Here is a 25,353-nt window from a genome sequence, read left to right on the forward strand (position 1 = left end):
AGCAACCCAGCAGCACCCCAGCTGCTCTGCCCCAGGCGTCCCCAAGTCAGCCACTGCTGAAACTGACCAGCGGCTGACTACAGGAAGCCCCAGGCAGAGTTGCTCTGCCCCGGGCTTCCTGGAATCAGCCGTTGATCAGTTTCAGCAGCAGCTGACTTGGGGACACCTGGGTTTCTTAAGTTGAATCTGTATGTAAGTCAGAACTGGCATCCAGATTCAGCCGCGGTTGAAACTGATCAGTTTCAGCAGCGGCTGACGCCAGTTCCGACTTACATACAGATTCAACTTAAGAACAAACCTACAGTCCCTATCTTGTACGTAACCCGGGGACTGCCTGTATGTTTCCATTTGTCTGAGACCTTAGATATGCCCTAAGTAAAAAGAATAACTGCAAAACACAGTCTGTTATCATTGCGACAGTAACATAAAAAAATAGCCATGCTCTCTGAAAGGCATACTTACAAAAACTGATGTCTTGAATCTTCTGTGTTCTGCACTGTTGCCATTGAGGTGGCCAGCAGAATGGTCTTGGAGTGGTGTAGTTAAGGTGTAGAGTCTTCTTGGTTCATTACCTTGCCAAACAAAGCCTATGTTTACACTACCACAAAGTCGACCTAAGAGATGTGAATAATCTAGCTGGAGTTGTCATAGCTTAGGTCGAGGTACTGTGGCAGGTGTGTGTCACTTATCTTACTATTGTCTTGGTGGGGTGGAATACAGGAATCGACCGCAGAGCAATCTGTGGTCGTTTTGGTGGGTCTTTGCTAGGCCTGCTAAATTGATCCACTGTCAGTCAATCTCAGAGCCTCAATCTTTGTTGTAGTATAGACTTAGCCTTAAAGTCTAAATTGGTTAATAGTAACCTGGGTTGGTTTCTGATTAACACAATACTGTGGCCTTGTGATTTGCTTCCATTCTATAGAGGGCAGTGCTATGTATCCAAGTCATTTCATTAAAGTGGATGTAGATCAGCATACAAGTTGAGCTTTGTAAAACCTGTAGGATAACATCATCAAGCATTGCAACTTATGGTTTTTTAAGCAGTTTAAAGCAGCAGGAGTGGGCAACAGCAGACAATTAAGAGGTGAGCAGCACAGCAGGAAGGGAATGCATCAGCACTGCAGTGGCATGGAATGATCACTCACTGTTGCCACATAACTTGTCGTTCTTAACACTTGTTGCTGTTTTGTGCACTTTTAAAGCCATGACATTAACCACCATAACCAGGCTATGTAAACAACGGGTTATTTTTAAAAGTAGAAAAGTGCCTTTAATTAAAGAGACAGGGGACAGCATGGAACTTTCTATTGGCCAGACAGCTATCCTGAATTATGCCAATATAACCATTGTTAAGGTTAAAAAACAACGAATAGTTCTGTAGCACCTTAGAGGCTAACGCAAAATGTGGATGGTATCATGAGCCTTTATGGGCACAGCCCATTTCTTCAGATGAATGGACTTAAGGGGTTCAGGGTACAAATAAATAGCAGAGAAAGAGAGGGGGTGGGGAGAGAAAGAGAAGGAAAAAAATTAAGACTATAAGAAAGGCTATACTGTGTCAGACCAAAGGTCCATTTAGACCACTATCCTGTCTACCGACAGTGGCCAATGCTAGATGCCCCAGAGAGAGTGAACACAACAGGTAATCATCACGTGATCCCTCTCCTGTCATCCATATCCAGAGAAACAGAGGCTAGGGACACCATCCTGGCTAATAGTTATTGACGGACCTAACCTCCATTAATCTATTTAGCTCTTTTTTTGAACCCTGTTAAAGTCCTAGTCTTCACAACATCCTCTGGCAAGGAGTTCCACAGGTTGACTGTGTGCTGCATGAAGAAAAACTACCTTTTGTTTATTTTAAACCTGCTGCTCATTAATTTCTTTTGGTGACCCCTAGTTTTTATATTGTGGGAATAAAAAATTCTTCTTTATTCACTTTTTCCACATCAGTCATGATTTTATAGACCTTTATCATAACCCCCCCCGCCCTTAGTCTCTTCTTGTCTAAGCTGAAAAGTCCAAGTTTTTTTAATCTCTCTTCATATGGGATCCGTTCCAAACACCTAATAATTTTTGTTGCCCTTTTCTGAATCTCTTCTAATGCCAGTATGTCTTTTTTTAAATGAGGTGACCACATCTGTACACAGTACTCAAATGTGGGCGTACCATGGTTTTATATTGAGGCAATAAGATCTCTGTCTTATTCTCTATCCCTTTTTAAATGATTCATAGTATTCTGTTTGCTCTTTTGACTGCCGCTGCACACTGAGTGTGTGTTCAGTTGTCAATTAGAGTGTCCATGCTAAATGAGGGTGGGCTTTAAATACGCAGTGCTTATTGTTAAGGTGTAAGTCTGGCAATGGTAAAAGACATTTCTGAGTACTCAGTAGTCATTTTTTTCCTTTCCTGGACTCCTGCCCATGCTTCTGGCAAGAAAGATGAAAGCAACTGCTGAATAACACACTTTTTGAATGTCAAATGAGGCTATATATGTAGGTGCATGTGGAGGTATTTGGTAATTCATTATTTGCTTTCTTTTATTGTGTGCTCTACTCCCCTACTTTCATCACATTTTTTCAGTGGCCTCTGTCCAGTCCATATATTTCTGCAATAGCCCACACACAGAGTATTACTATTTGCAGGAATCACTGAACCGTAGCGAGCCCTGCTCTCCAGCCACGCTGTCCGGCGACCTGTGCATACGCAGATCATTCTGTGCATGCGCAGATCGCCCAAACCTGGCTCTTCCGGGTTGCAGTCTACTCGCCATGGGCGAGTAGATTGCATTATTTGTCGAGCCCTGACTATTTACTTCTCCCCACCAAATAGTGCAGGCATGACTAAAGCAGTCATACAGTATTACTGTCTTTAGTTTCTAGTATGTCACGCTGTGTGTCTGCATGCCAGAACCCTGTTGATCCTTGCAGAACACTTTGGACATTTTCGAGTCTTTTTGTTCAATTTCAAGAGATGCTCTTCCTTAACATCATTTTGGGTGAATATTCCATAGTCTAATTGTAGAGGTTTTCAAACTATGGGTCATGACCCAGGACTGGATTGTGGAATGTCAGGCACTGGGTCTCATTGCTGCAGTGTGATCAGGTGATCAGTGGGGATGTTAAGGCAGGCTACCTGCAGTGTTGTGGCACTGCAGACTGCGCTGTGCCCCAGAAGTGGCTGGCAGCAGGCCTGTCTCTGAGGTGGTGGTGGGGGGTGGGGGAGAAATAGCTCACAGGGCTCCGTGTACTGCCCCAGGGGCTAGCTCTGCACTCCCATTGGCTGGGAATGTGCTGCTGGCTACTTCTGGGGTGCAGCATAGTCTGTGGTGGCAGGAGAGTCAGGGAACCTGCCTTAGTACCCCTGTTGCACCGCTGCCTGGAGCTGCTAAAGGAAAAAAGCCCCGCCTACCTCAGCCCTGACACCTCCCCAAAGTTGGAGCCCCCTCCTATCCCCCAATGCTCTCATCCTCAACTCCACTCTGGAGCCCACACTTTAGTCAAATTATGTTGGGTCATGGGCATCAACAACTTCCTTCAAGTGGGTCATGAGGAAAAAAAGTTTGAAAACCACTTGTCTAATAGATCTTGCTGTCAGGAAATGTCTCAATTTTTGTCTAAAATGTTCACTTCTTTAATCTATTTGTTGTTCTACCCTCTTACAGCACCCCAAATACCTCTGTTCTTGATACTCACGCATTTAAAATACTACTAGGCTATCATTTTCTCCACCTCCAGATGATTTGTCACTAAGCCAAGCTGTCTGTAGAGATCTTTTCTCCCCTTGTCAGGGCTGTTTCCCACTCTGGTACTCTGAGTGTAGAAGATGGGGGGCCCGTGAGACCTTAAATACCTTGCCTCTCTAGGCCCTGCTTATAAAAGCTCCCCAGAGCCACAGATTTACTGACTTTTGGGGGTAGCTGCCACCACCAAGCAAAACAAATTCCTTTCTTTTTGAACCCAGGAAGAAAGCACTTGGACTTCCCCCAGGGGTACCCAAGCTCCTCAGCCATAAGAGCTTGAAAAAAGAAACCAAAGAAAACAAACTGTCTTGGATAGTTGACCTCTCAAGCTATGCACGCGCGCGCGCACACGCACACGCACACACCCTCCCTCCCTCCTGTTTCTTTGCAGGACATAAGAATCAAATCATCTTCTTAAAAAAGGTGATTTTATTAACCAAACAAAAAGATATTCTTGATAAAGCATACTTGGTTGATATGTGTTACAGAGCAATTGAGTAAAACAAATTAACACAGAGCGTCTCTGGGTATGCTCGACCAAACAACCAAAACAAAGAAAAAATGCCTTGATCATGACTAAATACACATTTTCCCTTTATTTACCCATGATCCCTTCCAGGTTCAGTCCACTTCCATTCCCCGAATTCCTTGTAGGCATTATAATTCTGATTACAGCATGTTGCTCCCTCCAGTCCTTAACTTAGAAGTCACATAAAGGAAGAGCAGACCAGGTATCTATACACAGTTCAGATTTCAGCACTGTCTCCCATTTGTTCTTCTGGCTTCCTACCAACCTTCTTGCTAGCTACTTGAGTTTAACCCTTTAGTCACCAAGTGCTGGCCAGCTCTCCTATCCATCACCTCCCCTCCCCCCACAAATCAATCCATGTAGCATTCTGATCACTTTTATTTATATAGCTAAGTGTTCCATTCTTCAGCTTCTTTCTCCCTCCAATTTACCAATATTTTTCTGGTAATGCGATGTCCGGAACTGAAGACGGGATTGCAAGCAGTTTCTGGAAAGCAATGTCTATGATTGTGTGGCCTTCGAAGCCTCTGTTCCATTCATGTTTGCAGCTGGGACTGACATCAGCTTCAAATATAGTGCGTTCTTAACTGATGCTGCTTTCTTGGCACCATTTCTCATGGTGGTCTTGACATTCTAATGACCTTACATCCCTTGCCTTATTCTCTATAGCAATATGAATGCCTGGAATAACAAGTTGACTTGGTTTCCAAAAAGAGGCCAGTTAATCATGCCCTGCTGTCTTTGGTTTGGAATACCATATCTCACCCGTTGCTGAATGGAAGCATTTTAGTCAGCACTATCATTATAATTGCCATGCTGACTGGCAAATCTACTATAACTGTAGATTACAGGGCATGTTTCACACACATGAAAGGTATGTAGTAAAATACAGAAAGTAACATCTGACCTCAATTTCTATTTAATCACTTTGAAGCACTTCTAATGCAGCTGTTTAAATTATATTTTTTATTCTGTAGTGATAGCACATCACTGACATGGAGCCTTCTCTAAAGTGCAGTGGGATCCTTTAGAATAAGAGGATGAGTGTAAAAATAACTTACATTACAGAATTAATACAAAATATTAGTTAATGGTAGGGTTGCCAGGTGTCCAGTTTTCTACCGGACAGTCTGGTATTTGCACCATCTGTCTGGTAGAAAAAATCAGAAAATACTGGACATGGCTCCCAGCCCCTCCCCCCGCCCGGCTTCTATGAGCAACTCGAGGAAGTGCCTGCCAGGGCACAGCCCCTTGGACTACAGCTGCGGCCAGTGGCTGTGTACACACACACACCCCCGCCAGCTCCCCTTCCCACTCCCCTTTCTCTGGGCTCCCCCTCCTCCTAGCCAGCCCTGCGGGCCCCCCCTGGGCTTTGCTTCCCGTCCCCCCCCTTCCCTCTGGCTAGCCCCACAGCCCCTGGACCACCCTGCCAGCTCTGCTTCCCGCCCCCCCTCCCCTCCGCCCATGATCAAATATGTCCGTTTTTTGGCAGGGTCTACCTGGTAACCCTAGTTATTGGTCATTCTAAAACATTCTGTAATACTTATGAAAATTTGAGTTTGCAAATTTGGGTTCTTCGATGTCAGCAACTAAATCTTTATATCCAGTTTTGGTGAATAGCTTGTTAGTAAACCTAAGTAAAATTCGTTGATAGCAACAGCTTTTCAATAGCTTCCCAGCCCCTGTGAAAGTCTGACGTGAAGCTTGAGTTATTTAAAAGCGATAAATACTTTTTCACACAGCACTCTGTAGAACTTGCTGCCACAAGATACCATTTGGTTAAGAATTTAACAGGATTTAAAATCGTATTAGGCATTTATATGAGTAAATCCAGAGTTGTTATAGAAAGGGTGAAAAAATCCAAAGGGTATGTCTACACACGCATCAGCAAGCTGCTCAGCTTGGGTTGGCAGATTTGGGCTAACAGGACACAGGCTGTGTAGATAACACTTTGAAGTTGCTGTTCAGACTCTGAAGCCTACGGAACAGCAGCAGGTGGGCTTCAGAGACTGAACTCAGTCTGAGCTCAACTTCAAAGCGCTGTCCTCACAGCTGTTTTTAGAGCTCTACCATGTGCCCTGCTAGCTCATGTCTGCCTCCCCCCAGCTGTGGGATATACCTGAAGAGTTCTGGAAGGGAGATAAAACATCCCTTTTCAGACTTTTAACTAATGCAGGGTAGGCGGGAGGGATGTTAGTGTGTAGTTTACATGATTAACCGATAAGCCTGGGTTTGCTGGTTAATCCTAACTATACGCGTGCACACACATCCTTGCTGCTTCTGTGTCAGAGGCAGCAAAGGGTGTGGAGGCGGGAGCCAGTACCATTGGGGACCAGGCTTTTAAGCCGTTCTCTGCACTTGCTGGCTCCCACAGGGCCAACCTCCCCCGCTCCCCCATGCTACTCCCTCTGTACCGGAGGGGGCAGGCAGGAGCCAGTGCCCGCTTGCCCCCTGTGTGTAAACATGTAACTGCTGAAACATTCAGCGATTACATGTTTACAAAAATAAATGTTTGCTAACATCTGTAAGCATCCCGGGGCCGTATTATCCCATACCTACTGCTGAGTTTCTTGCACTTTCCTCTTTCCAAACAGCTGGTACTCATCAGTGTTGGGGTACAGGATATTGCACCCACTGAAACCAGTCTGATCCAGTATGATGGCTTCTGTGTTGATTCTTGGCTGGTCCAGTCCAGAACAGGATAATAGAAGAGAATTCTAGATTTTTTTTTTCTGTATAAAAGAACAACTAACAGTTGCAAGGTATCTGAAATATTTATTCTGGGTGTCCTTGATTTACCTCTTATGCAGTGGATTAATAGAGGCAAAATTGAAATGATTTATAAAATATTAAATCATTTCGGTGTCTTAGCAGACTGTGTTGCTTTGTCTGTCCTCAGTGGCAGAATCACATGTCCTAAAACGGTTAAGGGAAGAGCTTGGAGACATAGAAGAATGTCATCAACAAATCCACTGGGTTGCAGTGGAATAAGGGTGGATAATGAATCTAGATCTGCAATGTATTGTCTGCAAAGACTCGCTGAGTTTTTGAACATTCCTGATTTTAAACAAGGCTGCCCGCAGACCTGAGAAGTTCTATTTTTAAACTATACGGTGACTAAAGACTGAAACTTTGAGGCACTAGTTTAGTTATTCGTCTGAAAACTGCAAGGCTTGCTTCTGCATGGGTTTCAAGGCCCTGTCTGAATCTGCTGAATCTGTTATCTCACTTCTGTTAAAACTATGTTCCTTTCTAATGGGATTTCCTTGCTCAGTGATGCTGAGCAGCAAAAGGCTTGAGTAACTTTGACTTTTACCGTATGAACAAATTACATTGAAATATCTCCTTAAAAATAGGGTTTCTTGTTTAACGTGCTATTTTGTAGTCTAGATTAAAAAATAAAGACCAGCCTTTGGGACTGCATTAATGTTGTCTACTCTCTTAAATAGTTTATAGTCTTTTTTTGCTGTAGAGAGCATGTAACAGTCAGATTGCTAGTATCTTTTATACATTATTCATTAATTACAGCCTTTAGCCTTGGAGCTCATAGCTGTTAGGCCCTGGTTTTGGTGGGGAGCTTGTCAGTTCTTAGCTGCTTGGGTTTCTTGTGACAGGAAGGAGCCAGCAGTTTTAGTGCTAGCAGGCTGCTGCAACTGCAGTGGCTCCTTTGAGCGCCCTCTATGGCCTCCTTCAGTACGGTTGGGGGCAGTTCAAGTTGGTTCAGCTGATAGGAAGTGTGAACATATCCCTCCATTGTTAGGAGACTTGGATACCCTCGTGACAGGCACAATGTAAAAGAATCTAGATGGATAGTAAAAACGCCCCTCAGGGATTTGGAAGATGTGGCATTGTAAGGATAGCTGGGAGGTGAGGGAGGGGAGAGAAGAATGGGACAGAAGGGGCATAAAGGGGAAGAAAAGTACAAGTGAGCATGGAAGTGAATGATGAACTGGGACAAACACAAGGAGATGGGATTCTAGGTTTTCAGAGATAACAAGACGACCTAGGAATAATAGAAAGGGCAGGAAGGGTGTGCGTAAAATTCAGGAGCTGTAGGCAGCAAAAAGCTTTAAGGAAGTAGTCTACAGTGACTCCCTGGAAGAGGGAGCATGGCTGGCAAACCTAGAAAGAGAGGGAAGCTAGATAAGAAGGAATAAATGCAGGGACACCAGTAACCGAAGGACTGTGCAGACCTTAATTGGTTATAAAGTCTCTGGCTGTTGGGAGGAATGGGTGAAGTTGGTAATTTTGAACAGTTAGGGGCACCTACTGAATCTTGAATGATGAGCTTCAATTAACTGTTGCAAGACTAATCTAAAATTCCCCAGAATGTCCTAGGTGCTTCCAGTGTGTTTGGGAAATGTTTCTGGGGTGTTTGTGCAGAATCTCAAGTATTGGCAACTTGTGTTTCTGCATCAGAGGCTGGCAGAGGCCACCCTCCCCCCCCACACACTTTTTATAAATTAAGTGTGGAGATCAGGGTAAAATGAAAGAGGTGAAGTTTGAGACAGGGCAGAGCGGAGAAATAATCTTGCTGACATACCTAGAATCTTTAAAGCTGGTCCTGCCAATGATGTGTGCTGGGTACAGGTTATATGTAGCAGTAATGCACATATTAAGCCTTACAATAACTTGCTGGCTTCCATGCTGCATTACTGCCCTGGAAGAGTGATCTATCCATGTCAATGGTACTTAGGAATAGTTTTGCATGGGCTTTGCTACTACAGGCAGTCCCTGGGTTACATGGATCCGACTTACATCGGATCCCTACTTACAAATGGGGTGAGGCAACCCCGCACTAGCTGCTTCCCCCCAGCAGACTAGGGAGACGTGGAGCAGCTTTTCTCAGCAGACACCTCAGCTTGAGAATAAAGGACTGAGGGAAGTGAGGTATGGGAGAATAAAACTGAGCTCTGGAGAAATGTTTGGCTAGAGTTTCCCCTACAATATGTACCAGTTCCGACTTGCATACAAATTCAACTTAAGAACAAACCTACAGTCCCTATCTTGTACGTAACCCGGGGACTGCCTGTATACATAGTCAATTTGCATAAATAGTTATTTTGTTTGGCTTACAGTAGTTGCACATTTGAAGAGGAAGGACATTGTTACAGATGAACTCTTACTAAAGTCTGAGTGGATATCATCCTTCATAATCTCTTAAATAAAGGAAGAGTAAAAACTTCAAAAATTATTAATCCCTCTACCTTGGAAAATGTCAAATCCAGACTTATGTGACTAAGCATAGAGTTGTATTGACTTAGTTGTCCTGAAGTCTGTTTAAAACATACCTTGCTTTTGTCTTTGGGGCTATAGTTTTCAATATGCCAATGTGTCACTTCTGAAATGGGGGATGCTGTGAAAACAAGGAAACCAGAAATGATGGGGCATTAATACATTTACCATGCCTGCCATCATAGACAACTTAAGTTCTTATTTCAATAACTGTTACGGTAACATAAACCCCACGTGTGACAGAGGTGAAATGAACTTGGATCCAGAATGAAGGATGTTCATTTAGATTTGGTGGACTTGTCAGTTGGAAAGTGAAGATAGTGGAGATCAGAGCTGAGTAACTTAGCACCAACCTCTAAGTATTTTTCCTGGGCTCCTTGAAAGGAAAGGTATTTGAGGAGGGAGGAGAACTAGTTCAATCTCTATTGCAGTAGCAACTATATCATACAAGTGAAGTTGTTCTTTCAGCTTTGCTCAAGATAGGAGAGGTTTCAAAGCAGTGACCAAAATAATATAAGGTAGTGTCTTCTAGAAACCAAACTGGTGGTGGCAGGTGTTTCTCGGTAGAAGTACTGCATTTTTACCAAGAATACTTAATTTAAAACTAAACTCTTGACAGTGGTATCATTCTTGAATTGCTTCATTTACAAAGCAGGCACATGGCTCAAAATAAGAATCAGATGCTTACATTTCTTATTACTAATTTTTTGTTAAACTGAATTGAGTTCAGTTTTAATCACTAAAATGACAGTTTCTATAAAATCTCAGATTTAAGAATAAATGTTATATTGCTCTGTTTTGCTAGCCATTTTGATTTTATTATGGTTGCCACAATATTTAGTGTGTTCTTAAAGCTGCTGCGCTTGGAGTCATGCGAGTATGTGAGAATTTCAGTTTACATTGAAAAACAAGTTTTGAGGGCCTGACTTGTGATTGTCCAGTTCTTGGAGTTCACAATATTGATATCTTCGTACTTAAATCTCCTAGCTATGAGGGTAAACATTTGCTGTGTTTAGTGGGGTAAGCAGCAAGAGATTTCAGAGTAAATATTTAAGCCCTATTATACATAGAGTAAGTGCAATACTATGGACATAAATTGAGAACAGCAGCACCAGTAATGGCTGGAAAAATGTCCACAAACTAGAGTTGTGGTTAATGTGAGGTGTGGAGATGTATTTCTTAAAGTAACCACTTAAACTAGAAGGCCTATTTAATTTTCTCAACCGGGATATTGAGATTTTTTTTTTTACTTTTTTTTTATTGACAAGATGTAAAATTGCAGTGATTGATAGCCTCTGCTATAACAAATGTTAGTGGTCCTCACCTTCAAAAAAGAGGAACTGTATTTCCCCACAAAAAACCTTCAACAAATAAGTGCAGATATCATCTTTTGAGGAAATAAGATACTTTAACTAAATTTAAACATTTCATGTTCAGTCTCATAGATTTTGAGGCCAGAAGAAACAATTAGACATCTACTTTGACCATCTTTCTCATTTAGCTCAGGCTGCTGCTTAGAGTGTAGAAAGTTAAGTTTTTAGGAGACAAATATTGTTGGCCTAAGTCATGTCAAGATTGAAAACAGACTGTTATAAAGCATAACAATAACCCAGTGTTACATAAATGAGTCAATTTTTATTTAACCTCTGGGCTGCTTTCTCAAAGTAGTTTTGTAGAAAACAGATGAAAACTTGGGGCCAAATCCTCAGCTGTTGAAAATCAGCATAGCTCCTTTGGCTTCATTGGAACTGTACTGATTTATACCGTCTGTATACTGTATCGGCCTCTTAAACTGCATTATGTCCGTTCTCTAAATGTCAGTTGTTTTACATTGAAGGGGTGAAAATATATTTATCAGATTACTGTGGTATTTTGGAGGAAATCAGAGTTAAGCAAGACACATTGGATCTTAATAGGGCTGTTGATTAATCAGTTAACTCACATAATTAACTCAAATTAATTGATTTAAAAATTAGTCAACTAATTGCACTGTTAAATAATAGAATATCAAGTGAAATGTATTAAATATTTTTGGATGTTTTCCTTAATTTTCAAATATATTGATTTTTATTACAACTCAGAATACAAAGTGTACCGCATATAGCTCTGCACAGATACAAAATTTGTATCTGTATCCACATCCATATTCCCAAAAAGGAGCAGTGGATTTTCTCATCTACATCTGTGGATATAAAGTGGACATCTGCTGACTTACAGGGCTCTAGTACAATGTTCACTTTGTTACTTTTATTACAAATATTTGCACTGTAAAAATGATAAATGGTATTTGTTAGTTCAAGTCATGAAAGCATAGCTTGCAAATATAGATTTTGTTTTTAGTTGCATAACTACACTCAAAACCAAAACAATGTAAAAGCTTTAGAGCCTACAAGTCCACTCAGTCCTATTTCTTGTTTTGACAATCACAAAGACCAGTTTGCTTACAATTTGCAAGAGACAGTGCTTCCCTGTTTTGTTTATAATGTCACCTGTAAATGAGAACAAAAGTGTTCTCAAGGCACTTTTGCAACCAGTGTTGCAGATATTTAGGATCCAGGTATGATAAACATTCGTATGCCCATTCATGCTGCAGCCACCATTCCTGAGGACATCCTTCTTGCTGGTGGTGCTTGTTGTAAAATGTTAATTAAAAGTCTGACTGCACTCCTTGGGTGAGAGTTTTGTGTCTCCTGTTTTGCTTTACCTGCATTCTGTCATATTTCATGTTATAGCAGTCTTGGATGCTGACCCAGTACTTAATTGGTTTAAAGAGCACTTTGACAACAAGTATGACAAAACACAAAGAAGGTACTGATGTGGGATTTCTAAAAATAGCTATAGCACTCAACATAAAGTTTTAGACTCTGAAGTGGCATCCAGATTTTGAAAGGGATGAGGTGTGGAGCATGCTTTCAGAATTCTTAAAAGAGCAGCCCTCGGAAACTACAGAACCGCCAAAAAGGAAAATTACCTTCTGCTGGTGCCTTCTGACTATGATGATGAAAATAGCCCTGTCATCAGCATGGATGCATATTCTCTGGAATGGTGATTGAAGCATGAAGAGACATATGAATCTTTAGTGCATCTGTCAGGTAAATGTCTTGCGATGCTGGTTACAGTAGTGCCTTTTCTCACTTTCAGAGGATATTGTAAGCAACAAGAAGGCAGCCTTACTTCCTGCAAATTGTAACCAAACTTGCTTCTCTGAGCAAATGGCAGAACAAGAAGTAGGACTTGAGTGGCTGTTAAGCTCTTTAAGTTTTACACTATCTTATTTTTAATGCAATTATTTTTGTACATAATTCTACATTTGTAAGTTGAACTTTGATTATAAAGAGATTGCACTACAGTACTTGAATTGGGTGAAATGAAAAATACTATTGTTTTTTACAGTGAAAATATTTTAATCAAAACAAATATAAATTGAGCACTTGGATTCTCTCTTGTAATTAAAATCAATACATTTGAAAATGTACAAAACATCCAAAAATATTTAAATGGTGGTATTTAATGGTGTAATCACAATTAACTTTTTAAAGTTTGAGTGATTGATCATGATTTTTTTTATTGCTTGGTAGTGCTACATTTTAAAATTAATTCATGCCACTAAATATACACGCAGCAAGATTACACATCTTTAGGCTACATTGTGGCAGTCATGGAAGGCAAGACACTTTGAGACTGGGCTCTTTAGATGACTACAGGTAATAACATAATTGAATACAAAAATTATCAGTGTTCCCCTTGAGACTGTCTTTCATATGGTGGGGCAGGGAATGGAGAATGAAGGGATATTTCTACAAACTCATTTGAGGCCCTGGACCTATCTCCGTTCTGTGTCACTTGGGGTTACTCACTTGAGTAACAATGTTCTGGTTGCCTCAGACCTTTATACAGTCCTTATTTGCATCCCTTATTCCTCACCAATTGAAGATACAGGTGGTAACTCTCCATAAACTGCTTAAACAAGACCTAAAGATTTCACAAATCGAAATTTCCTGTGTGTGCAAGGATTCTTCCATTTATATTTAAGGAATAGTCAGGTTTCTCGGGCTTTTGTATGTGTAATTCAAAAGTATTTTGTCAATACATATATATCCTAAGTGTCTTAAGAGCAGTTGTGGTTCCAAATTTTCCCATGTGACTACACAGGCTTCCCAAGATACTGACTTCTCTGCTGTCACTGCCAAAGTTACAATTTCATTCTTCCTGCAAAGTGTCCATTTTCTAAGTGTCCTATCCTGCATCCTTCTCAGTTCTGTATAAAGTTTCTGTGATCTATAGAAGTCTCAGCATAGTAACAGTAGATAATGTGTTCTGTTTTAAATTTCTCTGTCAACACACACCTGCAGCCATGGTAGCAATCGGTGGGGGAGTTTGTTGTGGCCAGGCAGTTTCATGTGAAATGGTCACCCGTCCAGGGCTTTGATGTCACTTTGCTGCTTGGAATTTCTTGTAGAGATAATCTCTTCCAAGGAGGAAGGCAACGAGATGATTAGGTTCCAGAGTACAGTCTGACCCAGGCAGTCCAGTAAGAGGCTCATTTATTTTGGCCGTTATGGCTTTGTAGCTTTTAGTCCATTTTCTGCCTAGACACACACGTAATTGGTATTCATGTAAGGTGACTTAAAGCAGTGTTTCTCAACTTTTTTTATAAAGTACCCTTTTAAAAAAAAAAAAATTATAAGTACCCCCACTACCTACAGTTTTTAGACACACAATTTTTTTCCTACCATTGCAACAGATTTGTTTTAAACAACTTAATTGTAGCCGGATGTGCAAGGAAATTTTCGGGGATAAAAAGTACAAAAATAATAAAGCGCTGTAAAAATTAAAAGAAAAATCTGTTTTCCTTCAAATTTCAGTTGTGTTGACGTACCCTCCTCCCCCGATTTCTCTCTAGTACCCCTAAGGGTATTCGTAACCACTGGTTGAGAAACAGTGCCATAGAGTATAAAGTCATCTTTATCCACAGGATAGGTGTAGAATGGAAATAATGATAGAGAAATATGCATTGCTCACTCAGAGGGGTCCTAGTTAAAGTCTCCTTGCTCTATTCAATTCTTGCTACCTTCTGAGACTTCCAACAGATTCACCAACTGGTATAGTAAACACAGATTGTAGATACTCTTCCACTAAAAGTTGAATGAGATCCACACATTTCTTCTATGTAATGCACAGAACTATCAAATTGGCTAAAGTAAAATAGACAAGTGAGGCTGCATATTCCAGTCCCTTAGCTCTCCAGTCTCCCATTTCTAGTTTGGTAGGACTGGTCTAATATTTGCATTTATAAGACAACTTGTGTATGCATTGGACTTAGATGTATCAATCTGCAAATGCGTTTTGATTTCCAAATAGCGCAGGTATGTTGCATATTAACACACCCCGTATTATGTTTATGAAAGCACTAAAATAACATTTTAGACAAAATGGGGGAAGAGAGAATTTTTCAGTAATTAGGAATAGAATGACATTTTCCATCTCTTTTTAATTGCTGGCTCCAGTCCAGCTCAGGTCAGTAGCGAGAGGCCTGATGTCTTACAGAAAGACTTGGTCTGTCTAAATTGCAGAATTTTTGTTGTCAGTCTCTGCAAGGAGAACTCCCTTTGACCGTTGAACTCTAAAAATGGCCCTCTAAGTTAGCATTGAAGCCTGTTCGTTATTTGTGGAAACATTTCTTTTGCACTTCAGGGAAATTGAGGAAAACCATTTTTTCTTAGGATATGAAGTAATTTTAAGGAGAAGATTTTCTTCCTCTGTGCTTTCTAATGCTTTTTTCTCACCTGACTGCCATCTTGCTGGCTTTAATGGAGAGATTTTCAGGTAGGGAAGCTGAGTGGGAGATTTGAGTAAATGCAAATGTACTTCTGGATTGCGTGGCTTGGAATGTTTGAGCAATTCTTACTTATTTTATGATTATGAAATTGAAACAACTTATTATGAGGAGTGCACTGGCTTCATAGCTACCTCCTGTTTAAGTTAGATGTTGGATAGATTCTCTTTGTTTACAGCAGCACGATGGTTACATTTCTGTACTTCATTAGTAGATATTCAGTAATCAAAGGTTGCTAAAAGTGTCAGGTTGGTTTATAATTTTGATATACGACTGAAGGCTGTCTCAAATGCTTGCCTTTGAAATTATTACCAGATCTGTATGGGGTCACCTGAGATTCATAGCATCTAGTGTAAGTTCAACAGTAGGCCCCTTACTTTGATATTGGCAGGTAAATTTCTGTTTTCAGTTAATCTCTGAAGGTGGAGAAGTTCAAACTCAATGCTAGCCACTTACAGTGAAGGGAACTGTGCTGTAGAAGATTAAGATTCACACTAATTTGATTTCAGAGCAATTACAATGGTGTGATTTGCCCTGGTCTAATATTGACCCAAAGATAAAGAAGGCAAGGAATATTCTTCCTGCCTTTGTTAGTCAACTGATTGTAATTGAGAAGTATTTCTGTCCTTGGCCCTCCAAAAAAGTTGTTAAAGTTCAAAGCTCAAACAGAATAGCTGGGGGTACAAGCAATTAAATTCCTTTAGGCTGGCATTACGGTTGATAGTGCAAATTGTTACCTTGATGTGTGCAAAACTTAGTTGTGAAGATAAGTTATTTAACTGAGGCTGTTCTTTTAATGTGTGGAACAGAAATACTGTGCATCTGCACAGACTTAGTTGATTCTGGGCAAGTCACTTAAATCCTTTGTCCCAGTTTCCCCAACTTTGAAATATGGATAGTGATGCTTCCTGCCTAATAATGGAAGCTTAATTCATCAATATTTGTAAAGCACTTCAGTATCCTTAATTGTAAAGCATTATTACTATTTTAGTAATTTGTCCAGCTACAGTGAATTCCTGAAACTCTCCCCTTTCACGGCAAACTTGACTGTCATCAAGGTCTCCCCCCTCGGTTCGTTCACAAGGCCCAGTGTGATGTCTTTCAATGGAACGTAGCAAACAACCAAACAAGGCTATGGGGTTCCCTTTCAGAACACTCGGTACTGCTTCATTAATGGTTGAAGATGATGTAGAATTATGTGATAGATAGTATATCTATTGTTTTACTCATCCACTGCCTATGTGGCAGTTTGCTACCTCCAGCATTACCAAATTTAGTTTTTAAAGGGAGCTTTTCCTGTGAGATACAGACAGGTCTCAAACTTAGTATCATTTGTGGAGGCTTGGTGTCAAGGCTGAAGGGAAATCCCCAGTGTTTGTGCCATACACAGAACATCTTGCTAACTTTGTTCTGGATGTAGCTGATAGGCTTATGATGATCTAGTCAGCCAGTAAAATGTCATTGTATGGAGCAGAGTTGAATACTGACAACACTGTTTTCATATGAGTGCCAGGACACACTACATATTGGAACAGTGATAGAAATGTAGCCGTGTTAGTCTGGGGTAGTTGAAGCAAAATGCAGGACAATGTAGCACTTTAAAGACTAACAAGATGGTTTATTAGACGATGAGCTTTCGTGGGCCAGACCCACTTCCTCAGATCAAACTTCCCTTGATCTGAGGAAGTGGGTCTGGCCCACGAAAGCTCATCGTCTAATAAACCATCTTGTTAGTCTTTAAAGTGCTACATTGTCCTGCATTTTGCTACATATTGGAAAGCATTGGATGATGCTGTGAACATTATTTAGACTAGGCATTGTTAATGATTTGTGAAATTTCTGCATTGGTAAATTAACTTGCAAAAACAAAGTCCACGACTTAGTTTTCTTCTTTGGCAACTTTATTTTAATCTCTAAAATTTGTCTTTCTGTTGCAGCAGGTGGCTCTTATGGGGACCATAGTTACTGAAAGAACCACACTTCTAGATTTTGAGACTGAGTTTAAAATTTGCGTAGAATCTCCACCTTTTGAACACCGCAGTGGACTTTTTGTCATAAAGAAAGCTTCTTTAGGAAAAGCTGTATAGTGTTCTACGCCTCTGGATTTGTTTTATTTTTCCAAAAGGCTGAGTAGGTGTTTTTTTAAATACGTGCTTTTAGTAGGTATCCTGATATTTAACTCTCTGGTACTAAATCTGTCAACATGGATTGGATTCAAGATGAATAGCTAATAGAAAATATAGTCAAAACACCAGACTCAATTATTAAAACCTCACGGGAAACTAAACAAGTGAACTCTTTTCTTGCAGGTATTGTGCCACGTTTTCAGTGAATAGTCATAACTTTTCTTGGGTGTGTATTTAGTCATTGGATAGGAAAGGATATCGAACTACTTTGTGTGTAACCCTGAAAACTTGCATCTATTAGTGTTTGCTCAGGAGTGATATGTAAAACAGAAGCCCGTTCTGACTTCTGGACTAAGCTTTCAGACCAGATGTTGGTGTAACAAACCAGAGGCTTGAATGAGAAATGTGTCGTAAATTAAACTCTTACATGCTGTTGGTTGAGAAAATGAGGCAAGGGCAAAACTCTTATATGAATCTTGTCTGTCTACAGCAGATGGGCTGGCATTGACCAAATGGGAGTTGCAGGGGGCATTTGGGGGGGAAGAGGTGGGTTGCAGAGCCCCGCAGCTAGAGATCAGGAGCTCAGCCCTGAAGCAGAGCACTGAACTCCGCACTCCTGGGTCCCCACAGCAGGGCTCTGCAGCCACCATGCCCCTTCCCCCTGAGCACCGCCCCTTCCTCCCCCCCCCATATCTATTTCTCCCCTTCCTTCCTCAGCTTGAGCTCAGCAAATGAACTATTTGTGGTGCTCTGGGAGAGCGAGGAAGGAATTGCTGAGCCAGAACCTGGTTTTTCCCTGTAAGTGCTCGAGTTTGGGAGCACCATGGGGATGCCAGACCACAGATGCTGCTAGATTACCCAAGTCCGGACTATAGAGGTCCAACCTGAGGCAATGGCTCAGACTTCCCACTTTGAAAGCTATTTAAGAATGTGTATAGGAAAGATACTGAATATTCTGCAGTGGAGGTGGTAGTTCTAGACAGAACGATAGCTGACGAGCAGTTTGTAGTAAGTGTCTTGATTTGCTTGGTTTTCAGAGGGGAGGTGTCTGCAAAACTGATGGGGGTACCAGGCAAATTTATACAGAATTTTTTCAGAGCAAAACCAAAATATGGTCCCTTTCAGATGTATAAAATAATTATGCAGGTCTATCAGGTTTTGGTTTAAAGGTGACCTACAAAGAAGAAAAATTGGACTTGTGCCCTCTTGCAGTTTGGATGTATAAAGAATGCCTGGTTTCTGTTTACCACCAAATCCATTTTTTTTTTTTTATGTTTTCTGCATTAGACATTCATGTGTTGTCTTCTGAGGAAGTCTCTGGTAACTAGAAAGAGCCAACACAACTTGTGATATGAGAGTCTGTGAGATGAACAGATAAGTTTGGGTGGGGCATTATTTGAAATTTTGTGGAACAACGGTTGAGCTTGGGTGCCAAATGAAGACTTGGATGAGAGGACATCTTTGTTAAAGATTGGTCACCTCCAGCTGAGAGGTGAGAGTTTCCAATAAACATCTTCCCTTCCGAGAAGTCCTTCAACAATACAAAGGGAAAGACCATACTCTTCATTTCTGATCTTTTTAAGCTACAGAGCAAGCAGGAACATCTCAGGAGCCTTTCAGAACTACTTTATATACCATAAAGAAGCCAAAAAAGGGCATGAATTAATAATCTCAAATCTTTTTGCAGGACACTGTAAATATCAAGGGAGGGATGTAGTCTCTTAAAACCCTGAACATAAAGTTCATAGGTGCTCTTGTTTACAGTGTAGTTGCTACATCAAATAGGCACTTTACCAATTAACAGATTGCTTTGTTAGTCATCTGTATAAGCCCTGGCATGTTGGTAGTGAGAAGAGAGCAATGTACTAGGAATGTAAGCGAGTAGTTGAGTATTTGACTACCTGATAAGCCTACTTATTGGGTAGTCGAGTAGTTGACTACTTGCTTCCCCCCTTGCTGCCTCTGTATGAGAGAGCAGCCTCTGTTCGCAGTGGCCAGCTCCAGCCCTGGTCAGGGGCTGCTTCCAGAGCAGCCTCTGTTCACGGCAGCTGGGACTGGCCATGGACAGGGGCTGCAGCCTGCACAGCCTCTGCCTGTGGCCAGCCTGGGCTGCCGGTCCCAGCGGTAAGCCAGGACCAAGCAGTCCCAGCTCGTGCCAGTCCAGGACTGCTGCAGTTCTGCATTTTAATTGTAGTAAGAGCTGCCTAGGACCTACCCCCACTGCGGTTCTGCAGTTTAAATGTCGTAGGAGCTGGGCTGCCTGCGTACCCGGCTCCTCCTACTCTTAAACAGCAGAGCTGCTGTGGGGGCAGCTCTTGGAATGAGATCCTTCCCTTCTCGACTAATCGGGTAGTCGATACAAATTGTATCTACCACGTGATTAGTCAATTACCCATTTCTTAACACCCTTACAACTATCCAAACCAGCCTTTATTATCATTTTCCTCTTTGTTTGACCTGTCAGTGAACTTGTACTGTTTTGCTCAACTTTAAGCAATGGAATACAAAACAATTACTGAGTCTGGCCTTAGAAATTGAAGGAGAAGCAGAAACAATGCTTTGGAACAATGTAGTTCTACAGAAGTGACTTGAAAAACTGAAATTAGCAGATGTTGGTAATATGATCCACCCTGAACCTAACATCCGCGTCTTCTCTGAGTATGTCATGCATTACTTCATATTGGGCATTAATGACAGTAATTTGTTATCTTCCATATCTACAGTCATGCTGTAGACAAAGTTACTTCTGCTCAAGAGCCAGGGCTGATAAACACAGGTCTCCAGACTTTGGCGAACAGTTCCAGGAATTGTGAATCAAGCAGTGATGCATTTTGTTGCAGCACAAATACATGTAGGCCATACCCTGTCCTCAAACTGAGATGGACCAGAGGCTCCAAAAAGTCTGCTTGGCAATAGCAAAGCCCCTATGCGTTCTGTAGGGAAAGTGCATAGACCTCCTGATGAGCCTTAATACAGAACCATAACACATCTTACAGGGACCAAGAAAGCATTTCTAAAGCAGAGCTTCCTTGTCTCTTTCATAAGACTCCACAGCAGGTCATGAAGAGGGCAGGTTGTGATGTGTTATGGGAGATATACCCCCTATTCTTCCATCTTAGTCTGGCCAGGGAACCCAAGACATCTCCACTACAACTCCCATGAGGCAATGTAGGTGGACTACATTTAATGCTACACTGCCCTGCAATGTAGGGTTTTGATTTTGTTCAAAAAACTTAACTATTTGACTGTACGTGGGGGAAAAATGTCTTTGTTCCAACTTTCTTGACAAACTTAGTTTTCAGCCTTAGTTGGGGGGGGAGGGATAGCTCAGTGGTGTGAGCATTGGCTTGCTAAACCCCAGGTTGTCAGTTGTCAGTTCAATCCTTGCAGTGGCCATTTAGGGATTTGGGGCAAAAATCTGTCAGGGATGGTACTTGGTCCTGCTGTGAAGGCAGGGGACTGGACTTGATGACCTTTCAAGATCTTTTCCAGTTCTAGGAGATAGGCAATCTCCATTCATAATGACTTTTTTGTTGAAATCTCAAAGCTTTCTATTGAGAATTATTAGCCAAAATGACTTTTTTGGGTGGGATTTTCCACAAGGGGAAATACCCATTGTTCCCTGACTTCTGGCCATGGCTTACTGTTAATTGTTTATGTAGTGCTTTAAATTTGTTACAATCCAACACATTTAAACTAAATTGTATTCATTTCAGTGGGCAATGGGGGGGATGTATTATTTGATTCCCTGTTCTGTTTATTCCCATTGGCCACTGTCAGAAGAGAGAATACTGGGCTCGATGGATCTTTGGTCGGACCCAAGTATGGCCATTCATGTGTACTTATGTTCAGTTGTTGTCATAGTTGAGGTTATTAGGCTTGATCATAGCTATGAAATGCTTCTGTAGGTTACTTAGGGCCGAGAACACATTAATCAATCCTGTAGAATCTGAAAAACCTTTTGTCAGAAAGAGGCCATGTTTTAGAAATATGTGTTGCTTAGGAAGTCTAAAAATTGTTTCCAGTCTGCACCTTAGAGAGAGGCTTTTGTTCTTAAGAAACAAACAAACAAAACAGATACACACGTGCCTGTCTGATCAAAAAGCTAAACTAAGGAATGTTTTTTGCACATGTTATGGCTTACTGCCAATTTAAAAAATATTCTTGGGTACCACATCTTCTCCTGGGTTGTCTGGCTATATCTTGCAGTTTTACAATCACACTTGTATCTCTTCCAATGTGTCGGCTGAGTTGCTATCGCTACAGGAAGGGCTTTTCAGGAACAGAGGCAATGGTAAAAACAAAATTGAAAGACTATTTTTCAGTAATTGTTCAGTTACAATAAACATGTTACTTGCGAAAAAGTTCAACCTACTGGTTTTCAAGTGTGAATTTAAAGTTGACGATCACTTTCTTGGAAAGATTGAAATGTGTAAAATGACTTTGGTAAAGATCTTTTGTTTAAGTTGCTAAATGCTTTAACACTGCAAATTCAGTTTGATGATCTTGTTTGGTGACCATTTCTGTGGCCCTTTAAACTGTTTACTGATATGCTAGTCTGTAATAATTTCAGGTCTGGCTTTGGTTTCTTCTAGATGTAAAATCGGTTTCCTTCAGACTAACTTTCAACATTAAATGTAACAAACTCAAGTATGTTGTGTGGTGTGATCTCCTGGCTCTAGTAGCTGCCATGGGTTGGTCTGGCAATGTAATCTTCCTGAAGTGAAAGGAGAAAAATGCCCTGTGTGTGTGAACAGCAAAGCAAAACGATAACTCCAGCATGTTCCATAATAATTCAGATGTTTTTGCCTAGTGATATGAGGTAGTAAACTTACACTGTAAAAACAAGAAGTCCCATGGCACCTTAAAGACTAACAGTTTTATTTAGGCATAGCTTTCATGGATAAAAACACTGTCAGATGTATTGTAGGTTTCTTTTGGCTGGTCACTTGAAAAAATTGACACTTTGAGCATAGTAATCATGTTGCAAAATTTTATGAGTCTCCTAATGGCATTAAAAGAACGGTGAATTCCTGTTTTATTGAGCTGAATACTGGTTCCTGCACCAGAAGCTGCCAGTGTGGCTGGCCTTCCAGGAGGCTTATCCCTTGTAATGCTCTGCAAATGAAAAGTACCCTCTAAACACTAATATCTTCAAGTATCCTCCGTCATTGAATATGCACATTGTGAGATGCAGTGTTGACTTATGCCCTAAATAGCTGAGGGGTCCTACAGATCTTTTTTTTTTTTTTTTTTAAAGAAGGCTGAGTTGTGTGTTCAGTGCTGTCATCTAAAATGTAAAGACCCATGAGCCATCCAATTGTCTTCCACCAGAACAGCAGTTGCACAAAGATCCTTGAAAATATATATTAGGAATGGAGAGGTGGGAAGTGATCCTTAAATTTCAAACAGGAATGAGGTGGAGTGCCAGAGAGACTGGAACGCCCAAATCAGAATTCAGACTTGTACCAGTTTTGAAATGTTTCAGCATTCTGGATTTACTGCATCTTTAGGGCAGGTCCTGTCTGACTAATTGTACAGCATCCTGAACAATAGCTATAACCTTGATCCTGGTTGGAATTCTGGGCGTTACGTACACGTGCACGCTAGCATTATGGTATATATATAACAAATAACAAACCTCGATTGGCCCTGGCACTTATGGCGTGATCTGACTCACTGTACAGGAGTTTATAACCAGTTGCTACAAAAATCTCCTTTTTTCCCCCTCTTTAGCAGTCTCTATGTAGCCAATACTTCTAAATGAGGTTGTTTTCCAAATGGTCAATTAAAATTTTTTAGCACTTTAGATAGTTTCAGACAACAATGATTATCTTTAGGACTTAGTCTTTTCTCCACTTTTTTTAGTTTGAACCAAAGCTTTTGGACCTTTTACCCATTGCAAATAGAAACCGGAATTGCATCCAGGCTATTGCTACTTTCTGCAGATTTTTTACTAAGTATGACACAAAGATCAAAGACGCTGAAACCAGCAAGGACAAAAATCTCTGTGGATACTGACACAAAATGAAAACTCTTCATGGGATCTGGGTTTATTTTTAGGCCTTGTAGTGTCTCATGTTTAATTTGGTTACTTAGTGAAATAGGAGACTTCTCCATGATGCCTCCTTTTCAGATCCCCACACAGAGTTGTTCACCCTGCTATCAAGCCAAGAAAGCACTTCAAAGTTGTATAATCCCTAGTCAGTATTCTGGAACAAAGAATGTAAAAGCCTCTTCCTAACCATTCCTTATTTCTCTTTCTAGTGCTCTGAGTCCTCTCCCTGGGTCTGATTATGGTTAGGATTTAGGAAGTTTTAGAGATGACTAAATCAGCGTGTTGGTTCTTTGTGATTCTAGGATAGCTTGCCTGGCAAGTGGAGCTAGAGCAGGGAATTAAATCTAAGAGTTGGTGTTTTTGCCCCATAAAATGTCCACTTCCAGATTACGGTTCAGTGCTCAATGGTGTAGAGAATGTGAATAAGGAAGTGTTGTTTACTCCTTCATGTTATACAAGAACCAGGAGTCACCCAGTGAAATGAATTGGCAGCATGTTAAAAACAAACAAAAGCAGTACTTCACACAATGCACAGTCAACCTGTGGAACTCGTTGCCGGGGGATGTTGTGAAGGCCAAAACTGTAACGGGGCTCAAAGGATGAAGTTCATGGAAGATAGGTTCATCAACGGCTATTAGCCAAGATGATCAGGGAGACACAAAAATGACTAACTGGGTCTGACCAAAGGTCCATCTAGCCCAGTGTCCTGTCTTCCAACAGTGGCCAATGCCAGATGACCCAGAGGGAGGGAACAGAACAGGGAAAGAAGTGATCCACTTCTTGTCAACCATTTCCAGCCTATTAACAAACAGAGGCTAGGGACACCATTCCTACCCATCCTGGCTAATTGCCATTGATGGACCTAACCTCCATGAATTTATCTAGTTATTTTTTGAACCCTGTTAAAGTCCTGGTCTTTACACATCCTCTGGCAAGAAGTTCCACAGGTTTACTGTGTGCTGCATGAAGAAAAACTTCCTTTTGTTTGATTGAAACTGGCTACTTATTAATTTCATTTGGTGATCCTTAGTTCTTATGTTATGGGAACAAGAAAATAACTTTTCCTTCACTTTTTCCACACTAGTCTTGATTTTATAGACCATCATATCCCCCTCCCCCCAGTCTCCTCTTTTCTAAGATGAAAAGTCTCCGTCTTTTTAATCTCTCTTCATATGGGAACCGTTCCAAACCCCTAATACACGCTTTGAATATCCATAGCCTCTAACTGCCAGAAACTGGGAGTGGACAACAGGGATTGAATCACTCAGTAATTGCCTGTTGTGTTCATTCCCTCTAAGTACCTGGCATTGGCCACTGTGGGAAGACAGGAGCTACAGGGATAATTGGTCTGACCCAATGGCTGTTTGTTTGTTCTTATGTGTTTTAAAATATTTGGGTGAGAAGCACTCAGCAGGAACCCAGTGCCTGATGAAAGTGTAGTTGGAGGCAAGGTCTGTTACCAAGTAAGCCAGAGGAGGATTGTTGGATGCATACAGCTCTCCTGCAAGAGATTGCATGGGTTTGATTCAAAGTATTTGGCATGACAACACTCTTAGAAATCCTTGAATTTATGTCTTAACTCCTCATATCTGTCTGTGAAGGACATCTTTAGATTTATGTCTTGAGATAAATCCAAAGTCATAGGATCCTCTTTCTTCAGGGTGAGCTGTTGAGTCTTTGAGAGGCTCAAAACATTCCTTCATCGCCTCTGAAAATGAGGGTCCATCAGCAGGAACTACTTCCCCGCAGGCTGGTTCGGATTGTGAGTTGGCACAGGTGGACTCCTTGGGATCCTGCAGGTCCCAGAAGTGGCAGAATGTCCTTGAA

The 25,353-nt window shown here is 41.2% G+C and overlaps 1 protein-coding gene and 1 long non-coding RNA gene across 2 annotated transcripts in view; both read left to right on the plus strand.

Moving 5' to 3' along the window:
- The window catches only part of UBE2H (ubiquitin conjugating enzyme E2 H), a 74,217-nt gene that overhangs the window by 7,720 nt on the left and 41,144 nt on the right, over nucleotides 1-25,353 (plus strand). The window lies entirely within an intron of this gene.
- LOC149525533 (uncharacterized) lies at nucleotides 162-22,722 on the plus strand. The gene is made up of 2 exons (XR_016349487.1): nucleotides 162-16,876; nucleotides 17,123-22,722. It is a non-coding gene; the product is annotated as an uncharacterized LOC149525533 (long non-coding RNA).

This window comes from Pelodiscus sinensis, chromosome 1, assembly GCF_052426305.1.
Source record: "Pelodiscus sinensis isolate ZL-2025 chromosome 1, ASM5242630v1, whole genome shotgun sequence".
NCBI lineage: Eukaryota > Metazoa > Chordata > Testudines > Trionychidae > Pelodiscus > Pelodiscus sinensis.